At 38.6% G+C, this 22,516-nt stretch overlaps 1 protein-coding gene across 1 annotated transcript in view; it reads right to left on the reverse strand.

Annotated features, from left to right (window-relative positions):
- Nucleotides 1-22,516, reverse strand: part of NLGN4X (neuroligin 4 X-linked) — a 719,294-nt gene that overhangs the window by 539,252 nt on the left and 157,526 nt on the right. The window lies entirely within an intron of this gene.

Genomic DNA, 22,516 nt, shown 5'->3' on the forward strand with positions numbered 1-22,516 from the left:
ATGAAAGATGTGAGTTAATGTATGGTCCATTTGCACATCTAAGCAGAACTTTTCTACTTATTGATGTAAAGAAAAGAAAACTGCAGCAACAGACTCAGAAAATATCATCTTTACTTCTTTAAAATGTAACAAAAAAAGAATTCACATATATTTAAGTCTCACTTACAGACAGCCATAATGTGTATTGACAAAGTGAACTATAAAGTTATGCCTATTTGTGGAGTGCACGGTCATGCTCAAGAGTATCCTGGTGCTGAGCAGGTGTGTGTGACTAGCCCTGACTATGGTAGGTTGGTTATTTGAACAGGCAGGTCTTCAGTTTCTTGCAAAATTTGAGAAGAGAGACGAGGCTCTGCAGTGAAGTGGAAGGCCCAGATTCAGAAAAAATCATCTTTAGTTCTTTAAAATGTAACAAAAAAAGGAATTCACATATATTTAAGTCTCATTTACAGACAGCCATAATGTGTGTTGACAAAGTGAACTATAATGTTATGCCTATTTGTGGAGTGCACTGTCATGCTCAAGAGTATCCTGGTGCTGAGCAGGTGTGTGCGCCTAGCCCTGTCTATGGTAGGTTGGTTAATTGACAAGAAAAGGAGAGTTGGTGGTGCACAGCTTGTTAGTGTTAATTTTTCAAAAAATTTTATCGAACTTGTGGGTGCTCTCTAGGGTGGTGTCTTCCGTCAGGCACCCAAGAATCATGAGGTTGGTTAATTGAACAGGCAGGTCTTCAGTTTCTTGCAGAATTTAAGAAGAGAGAACGAGGCTCTGAAGTGAAGTGGAAGGCCCTATTATGCTTTAAAAGAAATGTAATGGAACACCCATCCTCCTGATCTGTTTTTGTGTATCCATGGGTTGTGTGTGAGTAGGAGTCATGAGGAGTGGAGTGTTTGGGTGTTTGATGGAAGGAGATGCTACTGTTCAGGTAGGTGGGGCCTGTAATATCCAGTATAGACTTGAGTGGGTGTTGTGTCTAGTCCTTGCTCATGATTCAATAGCTTTCTTGTCTGTCTCAGTCCCTTTTTTTACTGATTCAAAGTCTTTCTTCCCTATTCTTGTGTTTGTCCTGCCGAAGGAACATTTTGATATTGTTGTGTTTTGATATGGATGACTTCTGCTGCAGGAATCAGGTCTTACTCTTGCATTCAAGTCAATAAGGTATTATTTTCTTCCAGTCAAATTCTGCACCCATCCCATTCCCTTTATTAAAGAAATCTATCTCTCATGATGGCATCATTGGCGTGGGTTTCCCCTGTATATTTGCCTTAGTCTCCTGTGTTTTTGCTGTGTGTTTGACTTTGATTGGCTGGTCTACATGCTTTGGACACTTTGCAACTGCTGTTCAGTGCAAGGTGCAAGTGCTCCCTTTATAAACTATTGTTATGGATTGGTGCTTCCATGATTGACATATTTGATTTACTAGTCAGTCCTTAGTACAGAACACTGTGAGTGCCCAGGGCCTGTAAATCAAATACTGCTAGTGGGCCTGCAGTACTGATTGTGCCACCCACATAAGCTGCCTGTAAATATAACTCAGGCGTGCCATTGCAGAGCTTGTGGGGAGTCTGGTACTGCCATGTCAACTTGGCAAGTGCACCCCACTTTACAGGCTCTAACATTCCCTTTTTTTACATGTTAGTCAACCCTAAGGTAGGCCCAAGGTACCCCTGTGTGGCAAAGGTAGGACATGCCCTGGGGTGTGTGGCATGTCCTGATATTGAAATACTTCCAATTTTGTTTTTCACTATTGCAAGGCTACCTATTCCCATAGGATAGAATGGGAATTTGGCTTATAACATCTTATAAACATAACTACCCCTGGGAACACAGTAGGAAAATAAAGTTTAGTATATCTGAACTCAGAATGTTAAAATGCATCTTATGCAAGGGTAATTTTTACATTCTGTGTTTGAAAATACCACTTTTAGAAACCAGAGCTTTTCTTGCTTAGCCATCCAGTGTGCCTCTGCTAGGATGTGTATTGACTGTCTGGCTTTGGCGTGACAGGTGCTGGGGATGTGCAGTGGCTTCAAAAAGTCTGGATGAGTCAGGACTGGCCTGAATAGACCTGGGCTACATTTAGAGTAGGGGAGGAGATTTCCTTTCACCTGAATGGGCCTGGTCTGCCTTCCACAATGCTGTCTCCAACTCCTGCCATGAAGCTGCACCCGAGAGGAAAGAACTGGTTTTGACTGAGCACTGGGCTTCTCTGCCACCAAAAAACAAAAGGATTTTACTGTATAAAAAGAGGGGTCCAGACCCCAGACCCCAGACCCCAGACTTTTAGATCACTTCTAGGAAATCGAAAGGGACCTGTGCCAAAGAGAAGAGCTGGAGAAACTGAGGTGGAATACTGCCCCCTGTGCTGTTTGCTGTCTGGGGCTGGCCTGCAGTAGCTATTTTCTGCCAAGGAAAGGAAAGGGACTTTACTGTTTGCTGTGTCCCCTGCTTGAGGAAGATCTCCAAAGGCTTGAAACTGCCTCCTGTAGTGAAGTCTCAGGGACACAAAGATTCACCACCAGCTCCCCTGAACTTCCTTGCTGGGAGTTTTGACCTGCTAAATGTTCCTGCTGTTGTTTTGGACCTCTAAAGGCTATTTGCCGCTGGTAGCTGGAAAATAACGCAACTTCAAGAAGTGCGATGCATTAGCACCTGTTTCTGACACATCGCCAAAGAAATTGTCGCAGCGCTTGCCCACGGCTCGAGAAATCGCTGCATGCCACATCGAGTGCACCAATCTCTGAAGTCCGAGGTCATTGCACCGATTCCGACGCAAACCCTGCTGTGTGTCTGCAAGAACCCATGCATCATTCCAATCATGTTATCGCATTGAGACGCCAGGTTTGTCGCATCGTTGGGGGACACAGTGAGAAACCTACGCATCACCTCACCACATAGTACGTAACCGACACATCACCTTCTCTCCAGTAAGGAACTGACACATCGCCTCCCCAGTGCAGCAGTAAGGAACCGACTCATCACCTCTCCTGGAGCAAGGAGCCAAAGCATCACCTGCCCTGAGTGTAAGGAACCAACGCATCACCTTCCCTGCGGTGCTTTTTGTTTGTGAGCACGATGCATCCAAGGTACTTTGTTTGAAACGTGTTGCATCTGCGATTCGCTATGAACTGAACTGTTTCTACCCTTTGAAAGTCATAGTTGTATTACTGTATTGTGGATTTTTGTTGTTTTGGTCTTGTTTGGTTTAGATAAGATTACTTTTTTTTCTAAACTGGTGTGGTGCCCTTTCATAGTGTTTTCCCTGTATTACTGTGTTTATTCACAAATGCTTTACACACTGCCTCTGAGATAAGCCTGTCTGCTCATGCCAAGCTACCAAGGGCGTGAGCAGGGGTTATTTTAAAAGTGTTTCCCCTTACCCTGACTAGGAAGAAGGGTCACTACTTGGACAAAGGTACCTACCTCTGCCAACTAGAGACCCTCATTTATAACACGCCTCAGCAGACCCCTCATGGTCGAGGAACACCAGCGATAGCATAGGTGGGGTCGATCTTAAGATAATGTTTAAACTATTCCAATATAGCCACCTGGGCATGCATGTGAATATGCAGTGGACAGATTAGAATGTTTTTTATATTTTAGGAAACCTCTGGAATGTACATCCATGTGCAGTGGGAACTTTACAAATAATTTTCTGAAAGAATTGAGAACTATGCATAGATGACCATAACACTTGTGCACACATTTGTTGTGCCCATCTTTAAAAGATGGTTCTTTCACTTTAATAAAAAAAATTAAAAGGTGACTGTTGCACACGATTGTGCATGCAATGTGGCCATCTTTTTTCATAATTGTTCTTAAATCATAATAACAACTATTCCATGATGGCCACTTTGCATGTATGCACATGATCAGTGGTAATTTTGGAAAGATTTTTATTTTGGTTCATGAAATATTCAACGTACTTTCAGAAATGCTTCTTCAACCAAACAGTCAGTTGGAGAATCAGAAATGAAAGAAGGTCAAATATTGGCATGTTTCCCTTGACAAATGTTGGCCACAGGGTCATGCCCCCCTCTCCTCCCATAGGACTATAAAGGATTCCCGAAATTGGAATCAAGATGCCAATGCAACATACTTTAGGCAAGTAATACCCAGTTTGCATGCATGAGTGTGTTACATGGTATATGTGATTGAAATAAACACTGGGGCCGTGTGTTTTGTGTATCCTGATGAAAGTCCTGGGCCCAGGAGGTCTTTAGTTTATGGTCTTTAACATGTTGACCATCTATTAGGTAATAGGATCATTACTTACCCTCAAATTGCAAATCTTTTAACCACACCCAAACAAACAAAATTAAAGGGATACCTTGGTGGTGTGAGGTATTTACAGTATCCATATTAAGACTTTGGCTAGAAAATTATTCAAATTACTCTCTGGAATATATTCGAGCCCATCATGGTTTTTACACACCAGGATGAGACCCAGTGATGAAGCATGCCGCTACTAGAGTGGGAAGGGGTCAAACAAATAAAAAAAAAAGAAAATATTTCTTGGCCATCAGGTTTTTAAATAAAGGTTGAATCTTTTTCAAAAAGTAAACAGGTTTAGTATTGGATAATTGGTGAGGTGTGAGTTTGACTAGTGAGAGTGTATTTCATGTCCTCTACATTTAAAAGTCTCTCTTTCCTTCCATGTAGGGTATCTCGCAATATCCCCATTCAAGTTTATATTTGGTAGAGCTTTACTACTGGCCTTACAAAATCCCAAGAATTTTGACAAAAGATAAATTCCCCTGAATATTCAAAAAGCAAGTAGGTCCCATTGCCTGCTGTACCTTACAGACAGCAACTTTAAAAGCCTCTCACTTCCACATACAGAATGTGCTTTGTACCCTGCAAATTATGTTGTCTCTAGAATTAAACATTAAACACTATTGTTTTACTTTTAGTTTTTCCAGTATCTAATTAGACAAAAAGGACAAAATATTTTGTTTATTGGTTTAATTGGGAATGCAGGAAATAGCTGCCTATATTTAGGCTTTTGGTGAGTAAATGCCTCCTGGACTACAAAGGTGAGTAACATTTATTTTTCAAGCTATTCAAGGAAAAAAGGCTAAGACTTCCTGCTCTTTGGTAGTCCAGCAATAACTCACTCCAACCTCCAATGACATGTAGAACATTCCCTATTCTAAAAAGAACAAGTTCTACCTCATGCCAAACACGAAATTTGTTGATGTCACGTACAGTATTTAAAAGTAAACACAACACATCTTCATCCTATAAGTAATATATTATAAAACATAACAAACTCATCCTAACATTTAACAATAATGATATACAAATTAGTTAAAAAATATAAATAACAAAGTTGGTAATATACACATATAGCAACTAAGACATCAAAATGAAACATATTTTTCAAACAACATAATTCTGCAACTAAATTGGACGTTTAACTTCTCCCCTAGATCTAGTATTAAATCATCTTCCAATTTCCATATTCTCCAAACAACTTTCCTCACTCACCACAGCATACTTTTGAACCGCAAAACACTGATTCTCTGTAGCTCCACTCTTATTATCCAACACACCCTACTCATCCAACCAGCTGTAACCAAATCTTTCCTCATCTCCTCCCTTTGGACTCATATCCTTCATACTTCCCTTACATCTTACAGTTCTGTTCATGTTCCACACACAAGCATCACCAAGTCTTGCTGAATTTCTGAATACTTCTAAGATTTCAAATGGAGCAGAAAATGTACTCTCTCCTTTCTTATCTATCTTGAAGCAATTTAACACGTGCCATATCTCCTTTCTTCACTACTTTATTGCCCCTTTTCCAATCAGCATACTCCTTACCATGTGCTCTCACAATATTCTCTTTCACAATTTCTGGAGATCACTGTTGAAATCTAGATTTTACCATCAATTATTGGTAGGCCTTTATAAAAAGTAATCTTCCTCTAATGATAGCAAGGGGATTATACCCTGTAATGGAGGCTGTGGTACGATACATCCACACGGTTTACTTAGTATAAGCCATCCAATTTGATCCTTTACTGTTAGCCAATTGCAAGGTTCCTTTATCACACAATTAAACCTCTCCACTTCACCATAACCAACAGACTGACAGACTGAAGTGAATTTATGTTCAATTTCCTTGCAGCACAGGAAACTCTCCATCATTTCACTCCTAAACTCGATATCATTGTCTATAATGACATTCTTTAGTAACTTCTTTCTGAAAAATGTCTTCAAGCAATTTCAACACGTTATTAGTGCTAGCACAATTCACAAATACTACTTCAGGCCAATTAGCAAAATTGTCCATGGCTACTAAGGCAAACCAAGATTGCCATTTTCACACTTAATCAACCCCATAATGTCCGCTCCCAACCCCTTCAAAGCACTCTTGGGACAAGGTACTGGAAACAATTAGGGTTTCAACAACACCTTTTACTTATCTGCATCCAAGAAAGGCTCACAATCTCTAAAAGAAGAAAATAACTTTCAGAATCAATACCAGGTCACTAATAGTGTTCTTCAATTTTCCTTTTGCTTTTCATGAAACCTACATTTCCATCACTGCATAATTTTATAGTGTACACTCTTAATTCTTTAGGGAGCATTACTTTCACTCCTCTCAGGACATTCTCCTTCAGCACGGCAAGTTTAATGCAAACTCTCCAAAAAGTCCTACAAAAATGATCTAACCACTTCTTTTCTTGCTACCCTCTATTACAATTTTTTTCACACCCTCTAAGGTGGCAACCTGTTCAGTGATCGTTTGCCACTCATCTTCCAAAATAGCAGAAATCCTTCTATTACCCACACATGTCAAACTCACATCCTCTTTGCCATCATTGACAACCTTTTATAACGGCAGGGGTAATGTACTTAAACAGTCAGCCACTCTATATCTAATAGACGTAATGTAATGTAATGTATCCAATATTTATAAAGCGCTCTATCACCCCACGGGTATCCTGGGCGGAAAGATAGAAGTTATAATAGACACGCAGACAGACATGATTGCGATCCTAGGTGTGACCTTCCAAGAATAACACCTTAAGAAAAGGTTTATGGTCACATCTCACTTCTACTTCCCACACAACATTTCTTAAATATTCCAAACTCCAAATGATGGTCAGTGTTTCCTTCTCTATAACATAACATCAATCCTATTCTGGCAAAAGGGCCCCTCGATGTGAAACCCCCCATGTGTTCTCTCCATTCAGAATCCTTCTGAGATAACACAGCACCTCAACCCTTATTGCTAGCATGCATGGTCAGAATCTACTCAAGTTTTGAAACAAAACCCTGTAAACTACCAGCATTGCAAATGCTGTCCTTAATTTGTGAAACATCATTTTGTAAATTACATGACCAAATGAACTTGACCCTGCTCTTTAAAAGCTGATGTAAGCTATAAGTCTTTTCTAAAAGGAGATGAATTTGGCTTAGAACTGCATCAACTTAAAAACTGGCCATAACTCATCTTTATAAGTAGGTGTTGGTGTCCCTTTTATTGTGTTAAGAAGACTTTTTTTGGTTTGATTCCTCTCGTCGTAACCTCATGTCCAAGGCAGTCTACTGATTTCACACCAAACTTGCACTTAGCACACTCAGCCATCAGCCCATTCTCATGAAGGATTTCCATAACCTCACACAACTTGCAGTAGTGCTGATACTCATTTTCTCCCATGACCAAAATACCATCCAGGAAGAATTTAGTTCCCTCTTTTTTCTGGAACAATTTGTGCATCCGTTCCTGAAAAATGCCATATGAACAAACTGAAAATCCTTGGGGGGGGGGGGTCAAAGTCTATGGAGGTTAACCATTCCATACCTTTCATCAGTGTGCTATTAAGGTATCGGAGAGCCACACACAAGTGGATTTTCCTATTGGGCGACTGGCCACTCCCAATGAGGCAACCCACTCGGCGGCATTAACTGGTTCAATGACCTCGGGGAAGTTTCTCAATCTCTTTGTTGACTTTCTCCCTCAAAGTCCATGGGCTCTCCCTAACCTTTTTTACTTTGGGAACAACAACCTTCCTGAGCACAATTGTAAATGAAAACCCTTTAAGTGTGCAGATCTTCCTTAAAACACATCTGAGTATTTTTCCTTGTAAGAAAATCCACTCTACTCACCACCCTTAATGACCAACACCCGCTCCTCACTATTTGAGACCAAGAATGATGTCAGAGCTCTCTGGTCGTTCCAACCGAACACCAGAGACTCTTCTTCAGCAAGGCAGAGTTTGCCCATGGTTTTCCTAACCTTACACTCTAAAGTTAACCTCCTAAACCCAACCATCGGGATGAGATCTCCTATAAAACTCTCTGGAGAAACATCTGGTGCAGATAGAGAATTCCCTAACACAACTGAAAATTTCTCCTTTCACATCCACTTGTCCACTATCATGTATGGCGAACCAGAGTGTGCTATGATTAACACCTCCATTCCTCTAATATTCATATCACACACAGGTTTGGACCTTGAGTGCTTAAGAAGGTGATTCACTTTTCTAAACTCCATATATTCCTTGATCCCCAGTACACAGAATTGTCATTTGTAGCCTGACTCTGATCAGACCCTTCTGAGCCAGATTGGTTACACTTTTACTTGCTTTCTCTTTTCTACACACTTTCCCTTTAATTCTACAGTCTTTGTACTTTTGGTCCCTCGCAGGATGCTTCTATCTATATGGTCTTTATTCCCATACCAATAACTTTTCCTCTCTTTATACTTAAACAATATATATACATATTCATTAAACACACAAACTGTGATACTAAAACATAAACAAGAATGTTAACACATGATAAATGAAGAGTACCACCAGCGAAACTGTAAAGAATATACCGACATACGAAATGTGAAATATGAAGCAGAGTACATAAAACTATTAACAAAGCATCTGAAAACTTGAAGACAATACAAAAGCAGGGAAAACGTGAACCATCATAACAAGAAAAAAGAACATGCACAAAGCGACAAAAAACAAATGTCAATATTATATTTTGTATTAGGATTACTCAAGTCCTCATAGGTGCATATTTCAACAGGGATGCGCCAACGCGCATTTCGGAAGTGACTAGAAGATTAACATATCTTTCATCAGGGCGCTGGGTATATAGATATGTTCAGTGGCAGGAGGCCATCTGTGGGATATGCACTTTCAATAAATGTACTATACGGGGTACTCGGTCATTAAGTCACTACCAGTGTTTTGATGAAAAATACTACAGATACTCCAGATAAGATGGAAACAAGAAAGCAGTGGTGGATCTTCTGGCTGTAGTGGGTCCTATAATGTGGAAAGTCCCTAATCCAGACTAAATGTGATCTTCTAGTCATTTCCGAAATGCACATCGGCGCATCCCTGTTGAAATATGCACTTATGAACATTTAAGTTATCCCAATACCAAATGTACTATTGACATTTGTTTTTTGTCGCTTTTTGCATGTTCTTTTTTGTTGTTATGATTGTTCACATTTTCCCTGCTTTTGTATTGTCTTCAGGTTTTCAGATGTTTTGTTAATAGTTTTATGGACTCTGCTTCATATTTCTCATTTCGTATTGCACAAAACGTGACGAGCAGAGGCAATAAACAGGAGGGTCCCCCATAAGAATAAGGGAAACAAAGTGAAACCTCCTCACCAGAGGGATTCGATTTGTAGTCGATGTAGTGTGTAACCAGATATTCAGTATTGTTATATGCCGATATCGTAAGGAGTAAAGCATCAACCTATATATAGGAAAAAACATAAAAAGCCAGCAAGGTGGTATTAAACCTGATTGGATAACTTTATGGTAAAAGTACAGTACACATAACAAATATACTGACCGAATGAATACGTAAATGGTGGCAAAAAGTAGTCCGTTTTATGATTCGGTTAAATCATAAAATTGCTTCAATCACAAGGTGTAGAGATATGTATCCAACAACTGCCCTGCACCCAAACAAGAATATTTGGTACATTATGAGTAAGCAGAATACCATAAGAGCAGAACCATCTCTCTGTAGATACTCTGTGAGACTTTCTCTCACGCTTGAAACTACTGGAAAAATTAGCTAGGTATGCCTTGTAATGTCAGTCAGTATATTTGTTATGTGTATATATATAGGTATAGGTACACATATGTTATATGTATATATAGGTTGATGCTTTGATCTTTACGATATCGGCATATAACAATACTGAATATCTGGTTACACACTACATCGACTACTAGTCGAATCCCTCTGGTGAGGAGGTTTCACTTTGTTTTCCTTATTCTTATGGGGAACCCTCCTGTTTGTTGCCTCTGCTCATCACGTTTTGTGCAATTATCAATCATATTTTATGGGGTTTCTTATGCTATTGTGCAATCTGAAGGGCTCTTATTCTCATTTTGGGTTAGTCCTAATCTTACCATGTCTTTTGCAGTTTACCTCAAGTGTCATGTCAACCCCTTTGGAAATATCACTTGGCCCTTTAGGATTCTTTTGTCTTCTTTACATACATATTCTCCATTGACATTTACAATTCCCTCATTGTTGATATCTCCATAGCTGATATTGTGATACACCTGAAGTTCAACCCGACGTCATACTGCTTTGCAGTCTCTGGAACATTCTATCCAGACCCTTATTGTTACTCTGGTGAGACTTGGTTTCTATCCTAATTATTTCATTTTGATTAGCAGTTCTTCTCCGGGTCTAATCTTTCCCCCTGAACTTTTTGGAGAATCAACATGAGATTGATATACATAAACATATATATAAAAAAACAATCATGACCACCTTTCAGGGTCTCTCCCCCCTTCTTGGTCATGCCATAATTGAGCTGTTCTTTATTTTGTCCCTGCCCTTTTTTCCTTTGCCTGTCCTTCTTACATTCTTTGGATTTACCTTGACCCCAATCATTCCATCCATCAGGATAAGGGGTATCCTTTTTGGGTTACACCTTTCAGAAATTTACAAAATCCCTATTTTTAATGTATATTCTTGTTGTTTAAAGTTCCCTTTTTTGTATTTATTCTTGAATTGTATGTGATTGTATTATTTTGTCTATTGCCATTTCCTTTTACGTTTTCTACAAAATGGTTTTTAGCTATGATTGTGTTTTGTATGTAGTGCTTATGTTGTCTATATTGTGTATTTTTATGTCTATATTTATATATATTTATATGTTTCACGTTGTTCTCAGCCCTGACGAAGCTCCCGGTGTCGGAGCGAAACACGTTGGCTGTCTTGTGAACTTCAGAAAAAAGAACAATGAAAGAAATGTTGATACAACTAGATGCCTCTGCAAATTACTTTTTAACTGGTGCTGCCTCCACCTTTCTTCAAGTTGTTATCTGGATATCCAGTGGGACCGAAACACAGCATGGTCTTGGAGGTTGAACAGCACAGAACTTTTAACATTGTGTGGGACTACTGAAGTTTGAGGTGCTCACTGCTCGGTCCGCTGTGGTGATCAATTTTGTTGTTCACTATTTTTAACCTTGACATTATGATGACTCCATAATAAATTTGTTATTAGGCATCATAATAGTTAATTTTAACTTCACATTCATGTTTTGTTTTCACATTTATAACACTGCAAATTATTTTTTCAGCACCACCGAATTCCTGTTTATTCTATTTCACATCACTGGTGGATCTATACTAGGATATCTCACGATAACAATGAGTGAGATACCTTAAACAGATACCAGTTTTTCTACAATATCCCGGATGACGATGCTCTGCCATTGGGTGGGCTGATGGGTTTCTTTTCCATTCTTTGTGCAACAAAACACACACAATTCATAGGCACAGGTTGTGCCACTGCAGATTCCCTTTCTAGCCACATGCTACTAGACCATTTGTATCCATTCATGTTATTAGTAGGGCAAATAGACCACCAGACTCATAATCGGCCAATATATATTATGTGAAATTATAATGCTTCATTTTGTTAAGTTTAGTTGTGCTTATGTTAAGAAATATAAAAAAAATCTGACTAATTACCGTTAAAATGAGATTTGACTTAACTAACAATTTCTCTTTTACAATCATGAACCAGCTGTCACTCTTTTAACCCTAGCTTGGCAGTCTGGGTGGTCCTTGTGGGAATCTCACCTTCTTCTCTCCATATGAAGAAAAACCACTGTATGAATTTTATAATCCAATATTGTTCTTTTAAAAGGCTCAATGGCATTGGATAATATTCACCTATCAACACACAATAGTGAAAAGGAAGGAGAGACAGGCGGTACAAGACAAACACCTGTCTCTTCACAACATTTGTAAGTAAACGTAAGGTTTCTTAAAAAACTGCTGACCATATTCTCAATATATGAATTTGACAAAGAAACCTTTCAATAGAAGATAAACAAAACATGTTTTTCATAACTTAATCACCACTATTTACTGAATTTAAGGCATTTGTCTGTCAGTATCTGTCACCTACAAGCAAATAAAAATATGTAGATGGACAATGTAGTCAAGGGCAGGACATACTGGGTTTTTGCTCAATGGAAAATAGAACTCATTGTATCTATCAAGGGTGTGTGAGAAATTAGAAGGGATATATCTGCGGTTAGAGTAAAACCTTTATTGCAGTACCAAAATCCACATGATATGTCCCATTTTCCCAGTAAATCTCATAATAAGCTTTATTCATCTCATCTGATAAATAGCAATTCAAATAGTTTATTCAGAGCAAAGGGGATACGTTGGAGAAGGGGAATGCCGGCAACCAATACTGATCCAACCTTTGTGAAAATTGCATGTACTCTGTGGCACCACCATGTTTTAAAGCTTCCCTAAACACAAGTGCCAATACCTGTGACAACAAGCTCCCCAGAGCAGCTACCCAGCTGCACATATTGTTTTACTAAATGAAAAGTCAAATAAAAAAGGGCAAATAACCCACTGTAAAGGATGGAAGATAGTTTGAATTGCAGTCAAGAGTATTTCTCTAGCAGCCTTGCTAATAACTATTTAAAGACATTTAAATTTATTTCTGAAACAAGCCACCCAGGAGAGTGTGGAGCAGGAAATGAATAGGTTTCCTTGTTTTTTTTTAGCTGTCTATCCATGCTGTTCAAAGTGCTTGATGACTCCTATAATTCTCGGTGTGCCTCTGGCAGGTCAAAGGCAGATAAACAAATTCTGGAAAGGTTATATCTTTAGGAAAAATGTAAGATTTCTTTTAAGAATTTGTTTTTAAAAAGCTTCGGACAGCCATATCTAGCAGTTCAAGTTCACTTTGACCTGAAGGTAAATCCTCCAAATTATTGGGATATTTGTGGGATGCGGGAGCAATAGTGGCGGAGAACACCTGATTTACAAGCAGTAGGTAACCTCTCTGTTTCCTGCCATGAATTATACATGCTTCAGCAACTACAGCCTTACTCTAACAGCTGTTCTTTCTGTTTGAACAGACACGACAGGGAGCCCTGTTTCAAATAGAGCTCGTATTGTTAGTTCAGCCTTTTCTTTGTGCTCTTCATACACTGAAAAACCTTCTGCATGAGGTTATGGGGGATTGACCAAATGATTGCCATTGACGTTTAGGGGTTGCTGCTGCTCTGGAATCTCTTGGCATAAGATATTCCAGCATTGAGGTCATATTCCAAAGCATAAAGCCATGCTGAATTATATAAGAATGTTTTAGAACAAGGAGGTTCCTCACATAGTTATTGATATCTTGAAATAGATTTTTGCTAATATTTAAAGAGTAGGAACTTTTTGGCTATTTAGTTGAAGGGACAGCCAATCTGGCTTGTTTTTCCTTAGTAGTAAAACCAACTGAGGAAAGAACAGCTTACAGTATAACTAGGCTTCATAACGTTTTTATGGAAAAAAGTGGAGAATAGACTTCTAATCAAACCAGGAGCTGGTCAAGTAGGTATAGTGACAATATCAGCATTCAAATTATTCTGGACAATAGGATGTATGACATAACAACGCATGCTTTTACCACGCATGCCTTTACAACGCGGTTTTTACAACGCAAGCCTTTACAACGCATAGCGCTTTGGGATACTGGATAGTGAATAGTTTAATTTACTATTCCAACTCCAGTCCTCGTGGACACTAGGGAAGGTGTTGGATAGTAAATTAAATCTATTCCCTATCCTAGAGCGCCCCCCCAGCGCAATGCGTTGTAATGGTTTGCGTTGTAAAAGTTGCATCGTAAAGGCACTGCGTGGTAAAAGTTGTGTTGTAAAGGATGTTTCCCTGGACAATATCACCAGGAGTTTTATTTTACACACAGCGAGGTTCAAAAGTCAGGATTTTAATTTGATTAAATGCCTATAATCTATAATATCTGTTGGAATAACTGTACAAATAGATATGAAGGAACAATGAAAGGTGTCCTTGTTGTGGAATTGATGGTGCAGATATTATGCATATGTTTACTAGTTTCATGGAAGTTGTGGGATTCTGAGAGGCAGTATTTAAAGAAGGCAAGGCCTTTAGAGCAGTTCCATTTTAGAAAGTGCTTACTCTAGGTCCAGGGGAGGAGGTTGCAGGAGAACATTAGGGTATAGCATTTACAACTGCCCAAATTGAAATATTGTGTATCACAAAACAGTGGTTGGCTAAGAACATTCACACCTGAATTTTGGGCGTTGCTGGTGGGCAATAATGAACCAGTTCAAAATGAGGTCTGCAGAAAATAAAGAGAGTAAGGAATAGGTATATTCTTGCTAGGACATGGAGGCCACATAGGGGATATGTTGGGACACTGGGCAAGTATCCAATTCTCTATATCTTAAACACATAGGCACTTGATGCAGCCGCAAGACCGATTGTTCAGAATTCTGTAATGGCATTGAAACAGATACTGTAGAAAATTGGGCATTTTGTGATTTGGGAACATGTGCTGAGCCCTGGTGCTCTATTGTTGTAATATTGGGTGGTGCTGCAACAATGCTTCCTGTAGTAGCAGTAAGGTAGCAGAGGTGCTGATTTTCTGTGTAATATGTGATATGTTGTAACACAACAATAAAGGACTCTTCCACAGCAGTTAACAGATCTCAGTCTTGGGAAAGTGTTAATGGGGTCAATGGGAAATATTTGGGGATTGGTTTATTGACATCTACCAAAGATATGGAGTCTTAGCTGTCCAACCATCCGTTCTTAGCCTACCCTCTCTAAGGAACAACCATTAGACTGAAAAGAGAGAAAGAGTTGTCTACCTACCACTGAGCAGAATATCTACTTGCACAATCAGTAGAAAAGTAACCTCTATACTGGACCCAACTACTTTCTCAAAGAAAGCTGGGAGAGAGTATCCTGAATGATTCTCAGGGATGAAGGGGTCACGGTTGTCTCTGAATACCTTGCTTAGACAAATAGCTCTTAAAATATAAGTCTGAGGAGCTGGAATGATGTCATGATCTTTACAAAGGAAGGGACCAAGTCGGGTAATTTACTATTATTTAGTATAGCATTGAGATGTCTTTAAAGACCAGAGATGTCATTAGGGGCTTGAGTATTGTTCTAAAGAGAGAATCTGTCATATTTGAACAATTTGCCAATTTTAGACAAAGTGTCTTGCCCACCAATATCATGCTGACACTTGCCTCTGTCAACAGTGGCATGTAATTATTTTTTTTTTTTAATATAATGTTGTTTTCCTCAATAGATCTTACCTTCGGTGTTAGAAAATTATTTTTACTGTGTAAGTTCAATGCTTCTTTAATCAACAAAGCATTGCAACATGATGCAGTGTTAAAATATGTAAGTGATTAGCAAAAGAGTCCTACCAAATCTAATGAACTGCTAGATAGCTGCCTTTCACTCACCTTTGCAAGCTTATGAAATACTAGCACAGTCTCTACTAAGGTTAATTAATGGCGTTAGAAAATATTAGCCATTTTTTGTGGCAATCTTAGACACTTAAATATTTCTTATCTTTCTGATATGCAACACTCTCACAGCATATCAGTTATCTGCTGGATAACAAGTGTTACATCTCAAATGCACCACATGAGATTCACTGCTCTATCATTACCTCATCTATCACTGTGCATGTTATGTTCTTCATTCCAATTTTATTTGGAACTGTATTGCTGTTCAGCTGGAGAGTCAGTTGCACTGGAGCTTCGTGTTGACCAGTCCAGTTCCTGTTGATGTGCTGCATATTAAAGTACTATTTGGAAAGATACCTTGGTATTATAATTTGTTATCAGTGGAGACGAGTGGAGGAACACCCCTGTCAATTACAACCAGCAGCACAGGAGTGGTGTGTTCCTGAACCTACAATTGCAGTTTGAAACTAATTGGACGGTGTGTGGAGTGTACACACGGCGGTATTTTCGTATTGTTATATGGAAAAGGATTCAAGAGAAAAAGTGAGCTTGTGAGCCAAAGTTGCGGATTTTTGACGTACTTACGAGATTAAACGGTACTGAGAAATCCCTTAACGGTAAGCGCAACACGAGTTAAGAGATTTTAAACGTAAATACCTGTGCACGTAACTTGTAGAATTTCTCTTTTTCAGCGTTGAGGGAGGATTTCAGCATTGAACTTCAGCTGAGATTGAATGTGCCTCATGCAACGTTGTGATGTAACATGCACAACATGGTGATGTGACGCATGCAAAGTGAGAGCCCTTTTGAAGAGGATATTCAGGATTGTGTACTTAGCAACGCGTATGGCAACGCATAAGCGGAGTACAATTTTGTTTTTAAAAAACAAAATGGAACACTTTGTTTACGATTATAAGAAAGTAACTTGATGTAAAGAATCAATTGTTGACTCACAAACTGTTCTGTTTTGGCATTGGCTCATAAGTAAGTTCAGTTTTGGCATTTACTTTATTGTGTATATTGAATTTGACATTTTGGAAAAACATGGAAGATTGGTAATTGTAGTCCACAAGATAAAAATATTATATTTTAACACGTATTAGACATTTGTTTTGAAGGTACTTTAAATTAAAAAAGAAAAAGGAAAATGCAATTTGATCCACCAGCTAAATTTTTGCAAAGTAAAGGAGAACCTCGAATATCGTGGACAAGATGGAAAGAGGAATTTATTAACTATATGAGAGCAATTGATGGAGAACGAATGGGTGCAGAGAGAAAAAAATTATTTTCTTACATTGTTTGGAGAGCAGAAGAGCAAGTGATTTTCAGAGCACTACCCCAAATTGCGTCTGCTGAGGGTGTAGAAAATACCAATCTGTATATGGAAGCATTACTCAGGATGGAGAAAAGATTTAAACCTACCACAAACATTGCCCTTAACAGATTCAAATTTTGCACGAGGGTACATGAGGAAATTCAGTATTTTGATGATTTCTTAACCGCTTTAAGATCCTTGAGCATGCATTGCAATTTTGGTAACATGTGTTTTGAAATGATATGAGATCAAATTATTGTCCATGTGAAGAGCAAGAAAAAACAAGAACAATTGTAGGTGATGGGTGACCCCAAACTTTCGGAAGCCATTCCTACAGCTGAAGCATTTGAACAATCGAAAAATGGATGCACACCGTAAGGGACGAGAATAATAAATCAGCGAAAAATGAGGAAGTATGTGCTGTTAAACGTTTTGAGGAACAGCACTGCCAATGGGGGTTTCAATGTAACTCGCAATAACAACTATTGGGGGTTTAAAAAATATGATAAAAATGATAGAGGTACAGTTTGTTATAGATGTGGTAGTAGAACACAAATAGCATAGTTTGGGGGATGTCCAGCTATGAATAGGGAGTGTAGAAAATGTGGAGGAATGGGACACTTTGCAAAGATCAAAGAAGGTTTGCACCACAAACGTGTGGAAAAGTTTCTTGTATGTCAGGGAAGAGTGATGAAAAACATATGCATGATTGTTTGCCAAGTGCTGAGAACAACAGGGGTTTTGTAGTTTCTTTAGTGGAGAAAATTGCTAATGTAAAAGACACTGAGGACCAACCCATAAGAAAAGAACGAGTGTGTATGGTGCAAGTTTCAGGGATAGACTTGAGTCTCATGGCAGATTCGGTGTCTCCATGGACAATCATTTCAAAAATGCATTTTATGGAATAACTCAATACTGTTTTTCACATAAACGAGATTTTACCACCTGACATTATAGCAGAGAGCTATGATAGTACTTGAATTGCAATGGATGGATATTTTAATACTTTGTTATGTTTTAAAAGCAGAGTTCCAGAAATTAAATTACATATTGCTGTGAAAGGTGTGAATGTGCTAGGATGGAAAGATCAGTGAAAATTAGGAATAATACTTAATCCCCGGTCAGATGAACCGGTCATGTTGGATGACACTATTTATCATAAAAGCATAGCAGTTACTAAACGTGAAGCAATGAAAAATAAAAGAAGGTATTCACAGAATCCTTGGTAAACTCAAAGAGTACTCACACCATATCAAACTCAAAAGTAACAAAAAACCAGTATAATAAAAAAATTAAGTGTACCTATTAAGAAGAGAAGAGTTAAAAACATGATAAATAAGTTGGTTACTGAGGGCATCATAGAACCCATTGACTCTGTAGAGTGGGTTTCACCCATTATTTTGGTTCGAAAAGAGGATCAAAAATTGGGAGTATGTGTGGACCTGAGAGCATTAAATGCAGGAATTTTAGTGGATTGTCATCCACTTCCTAACATAAATGAGGTTGTTTCCATGTTGGAGGGCAGTAAGGTATTCTCCACCCTGGATTTAAAATCGGCGTAACACCAGATTCCGTTGTCTGAAGAATCTAAAATTGTAATTGCATTTATTACCCCGCTGGGCTTATACCAGTATACCAGGATGCCGTTTGGTCTAGCCTCGGTCTTCCAAAGGGTCATGTTTAACAGTTTTAGAGATGTAGACAAGTTTGTAAGATGTTTTCAAGATGATATTCTGATTTTTTCATCTAATGAGGAAGAACATCTGAAACATTTAATGGAAGTCTGTGAAAGGTTGAAGAATAGTGGTTTGACCCTAAAGGCACATAAACGTAAAATGTTTAAAGATACTGGAGAATACTTAGGGCACACACTGACAGGTAATGGTATTGTTCCCAAGAAGGCAAATGTCGATGGTGTTGTAAATGCACCCGCGCCCACGCCCACGAACAAAGAACAGTTGTTGTCTTTTACAGGTATGTGCGAGTATCATAGTAAATTTGTCACAAACTTTGCAACTAAAATGGAACCTTTTAGGAGGCTTTTAAGACATAAAGCACTCTTTGAATGGGAAAAAGAGCAGCAAGAAGCATTTATGTCTATCAAAGAAGATATTGTCAAGGCTCCAACATTAAGACCATACTGCATGAACAAAGAGTGTATCATCAATGTAGATGCCAGCTTGTATGGCATTGGAGGGGTTTTATCGCAGACGTGTTGAAATGAAGGAGGGAATGTGTATTTTGCTTCACGCACTTTAAATGAAACAGAGCGAAGATACGCAGTCATTGAAAAGGAATTATTAGCTTGTGTGTAGGGCGATTGAACATCACCGGAATTATGTCTGGGGAAGTAGGTTCATGTTAAGGACAGATCACAAACCACTAGTTAATATTTTATCACCAGGTGGAGGTTGGAATGCCACTGCTCGCATTGCGAGACTCACCTCTAGGTTACAAAATATTGTTTCAAGACTGAGTTTGTGCCTAGAAAAACAAATGTGATGGCTGATTTTAAGTCACGTCATCCTTGTCAAGAGAACTGTGGTGTGAGTACTGAGGAGTCTGAAATTGTTACCACCATTCAAGATGTGGTTGCTGGTGGTTTTGAGGACATTTCTGAAGACAAGTGGGGGTTGTGTGAGAACGAGGACTTGTTATGGCAAATGGTTAAACAATACATTTTGGAAGGTTGGCCCAGGAAGAAAGACATAGAGAAGAAGTTATGCCCATGTTTAAGGTCGCGGATGAGTTAGAACTGGATGGTAAACTCATGTATAAAGGTGATGAAAATGCGTGCCACCCAGTGGTGAGCAAGACTTAATTTTGAAATTTGCTGACAAATCGCATCTGGGTATGTCAGCCATGAAACGTCTTGTAAGAAATTACTTTTGGTGGCCAGGAATGGATCGCATGATTGACCTCACTGTCAGAGTATGTGATGTATGTATATCGAGCGAAAAAAGATTGAGTTAATGTACCTCCACTCAAGAGTTCTGAGTGGCCTGATGATCCCTAGAAGAAATTAGTTTTTTATATTTCTGGTCCGTTCATGTATTTACCATACGATTTAAGGTATGCTTTGGTACTTGTGGATTATCATTCAAAGTGGCCTGAGGTTAAGCTTGTACCACACTCATCTATCAACACGGGTATGGAATTTTTCAAAGAAATATTTGCGAGGGAAGGTTGTCTATCAATTCTCGTTACTGATAATGGTGTGCAGCTTATTTCAAAAGAAATCAAGGAGTTTCTGAAATGTCACAATATCAGACCTGTTACCACGTCACTTTATGAACCACATGAAAATGGTCAGGTTGCGCGGTACAACCGGGTTTTGAAGGGTTACATTTCTGATGTGATGAAGTTAGGGGGTGATTGGGAAAATTTACTAAGGGAAAGATTATGGTTCTATCGCATTCCCCCACATAGGGTCACTGAAGTTAGTCCTTTCTATTTGTTGAAAGGAAGAGATCCTGCATCCAAAATATGCCCCCCGGTTGTTTAAGAAGAAATGCAAGAAAAATTAAATGTTGGAAACAATAGTTCACAGAACTGCAGTAAGAGTGAAAACCAAACAGGGTAAAATAAGCTGTGTTATGACAATAAGTGAACAACTAAGATTCATGATTTTAAGGTTGGAGATAGGTGAGAATCACAAAACCTGGGCTCATTAGCAAATGTTCAAATAGATTTAGTAAAGCCATAAAGATCATCAAGGTTTTTGAAAACAGTGTTATCACACAAGATGGCAAGTTGTGGAATGTAAAATGATTGCTAAATGTCCTGATGGTTCCTGTGGTTCTAATGTGATTGATGATTCTAGTAATAATTCTCGTATTAGAATTGAGAATACTGTTCACAGGATGAATCAGGATATGGCCACCAGTTCACGGTTTGAACCGTTGAATGTTACTGATGCAACGAATTGTAATGGTAATACTGTTGCTTCCAGGGTAAAGGATTCCTGTCCCATTACCATTGAAATTGTATGGTTTTGTAAGATAGCTGTACCACCGTTGTTGTCTTTCTTTTCCTCCTCTTCCCTTTCCATCCTTATTGTTTTTACTTTCTCATATAAGGGAGATATGTTACATCCTCACATGCACCGCATGAGATTCTCTGCTCTATCATTACTTCATCTATCACTGTCCATGTTATGTTCCTCATTCCAATTCCATTTGGAATTGTATTAGCAAAAGGGTCCTTCCAAATCTAATGAACTGCTAGAGAGCTGCCTTTCACTCACCTTTGCAAGCTTATGAAATGCTATCACAGTCTCTACTAAGATTAATTAATGGTGTTAGATTATATTAGCCATTTCTTTGTGGCGGTCTTAGACAGAAATATTTCTTATCTTTCTGTTATGCATCACTCTTGCAGCACATTAGCTATCTGCTGGATAACAAGCGTTACATCCTCATATGCACCACATGAGATTCCCTGCTCTATCATTACCACATCTATCACTATGCATGTTATGTTCTTCATTCCAATTCTATTTGGAACTGTATTGCTGTTTAGCTGGAGAGTCAGTTGCAATGGACCTTCTTGTTGACCAGTCCAGTTCCTGTTGCTGTGCTGCATATTAAAGTACTACTTGGAAAGATACCTGGATCTTAAAATTTGTTATAGAGATCTGAGAAAGTTCAGGAATTCAATTGACTAAATAACTGTAGGTTGGGCAACTTATGGACTTCTAAGAGTCACTGTTCAATTTTTGCCAAGCTTTCACATTTTGCTAGGTTATGTATCTTCAAAGGAGGAGTGAATTTCAAGCTAAAACTTCAGAGAAAATGTAATAAGAGATTTGACGTTTCTTATATTAAACTTCTCGATTGCCTGGTATATGTTACTATAATACCATTATTTAGATAAACTGAGGACAAACACAAATCAGGTGTTTGCAGTAAATAGTTTGACAGACCAGTCTCTAGCAACCAAGAAGAATGAGAATTAGTATTTTGGCATATCAACAAAATTCATCCATGTATAAATCTGTTCTATATTCAATACCATATGGAGCATCAGTTATATAAGAGACCAGTTAGACTGAATGAGGTGTCCTGTTATGCAGATGCTAAATGTATTATGTGCACAAATTTGAAATACAAAAGTGAGGCCATAGGACTGTCCTACTTTGATTCAGGTGAATCATATTCACTAAGCATGTAATACATTGGATAAAGCAAGAGGGCAACTCTTTTGGGATCTAGTTTCATTTACCAGTCCTTCACAGATGACACAAAACTATTTATCTGGGGGTTGTGCAGTTATTCATGCATTTGATGTAATCCTCATCTTTCAGCAGAGCCCTTTCAAATGACCATGTATTCTTCTTCTTTTTAGGTAGTTTATCAAATTTTAGGGTAATGACCAAAGGGCTATGACCTGACATTATCCTGGGTAATTTTTCCATATGTACTATTGACAT

The sequence above is a fragment of the Lissotriton helveticus genome, chromosome 8 (genome assembly GCF_964261635.1).
Source record: "Lissotriton helveticus chromosome 8, aLisHel1.1, whole genome shotgun sequence".
NCBI classification, from domain to species: Eukaryota; Metazoa; Chordata; class Amphibia; order Caudata; family Salamandridae; genus Lissotriton; species Lissotriton helveticus.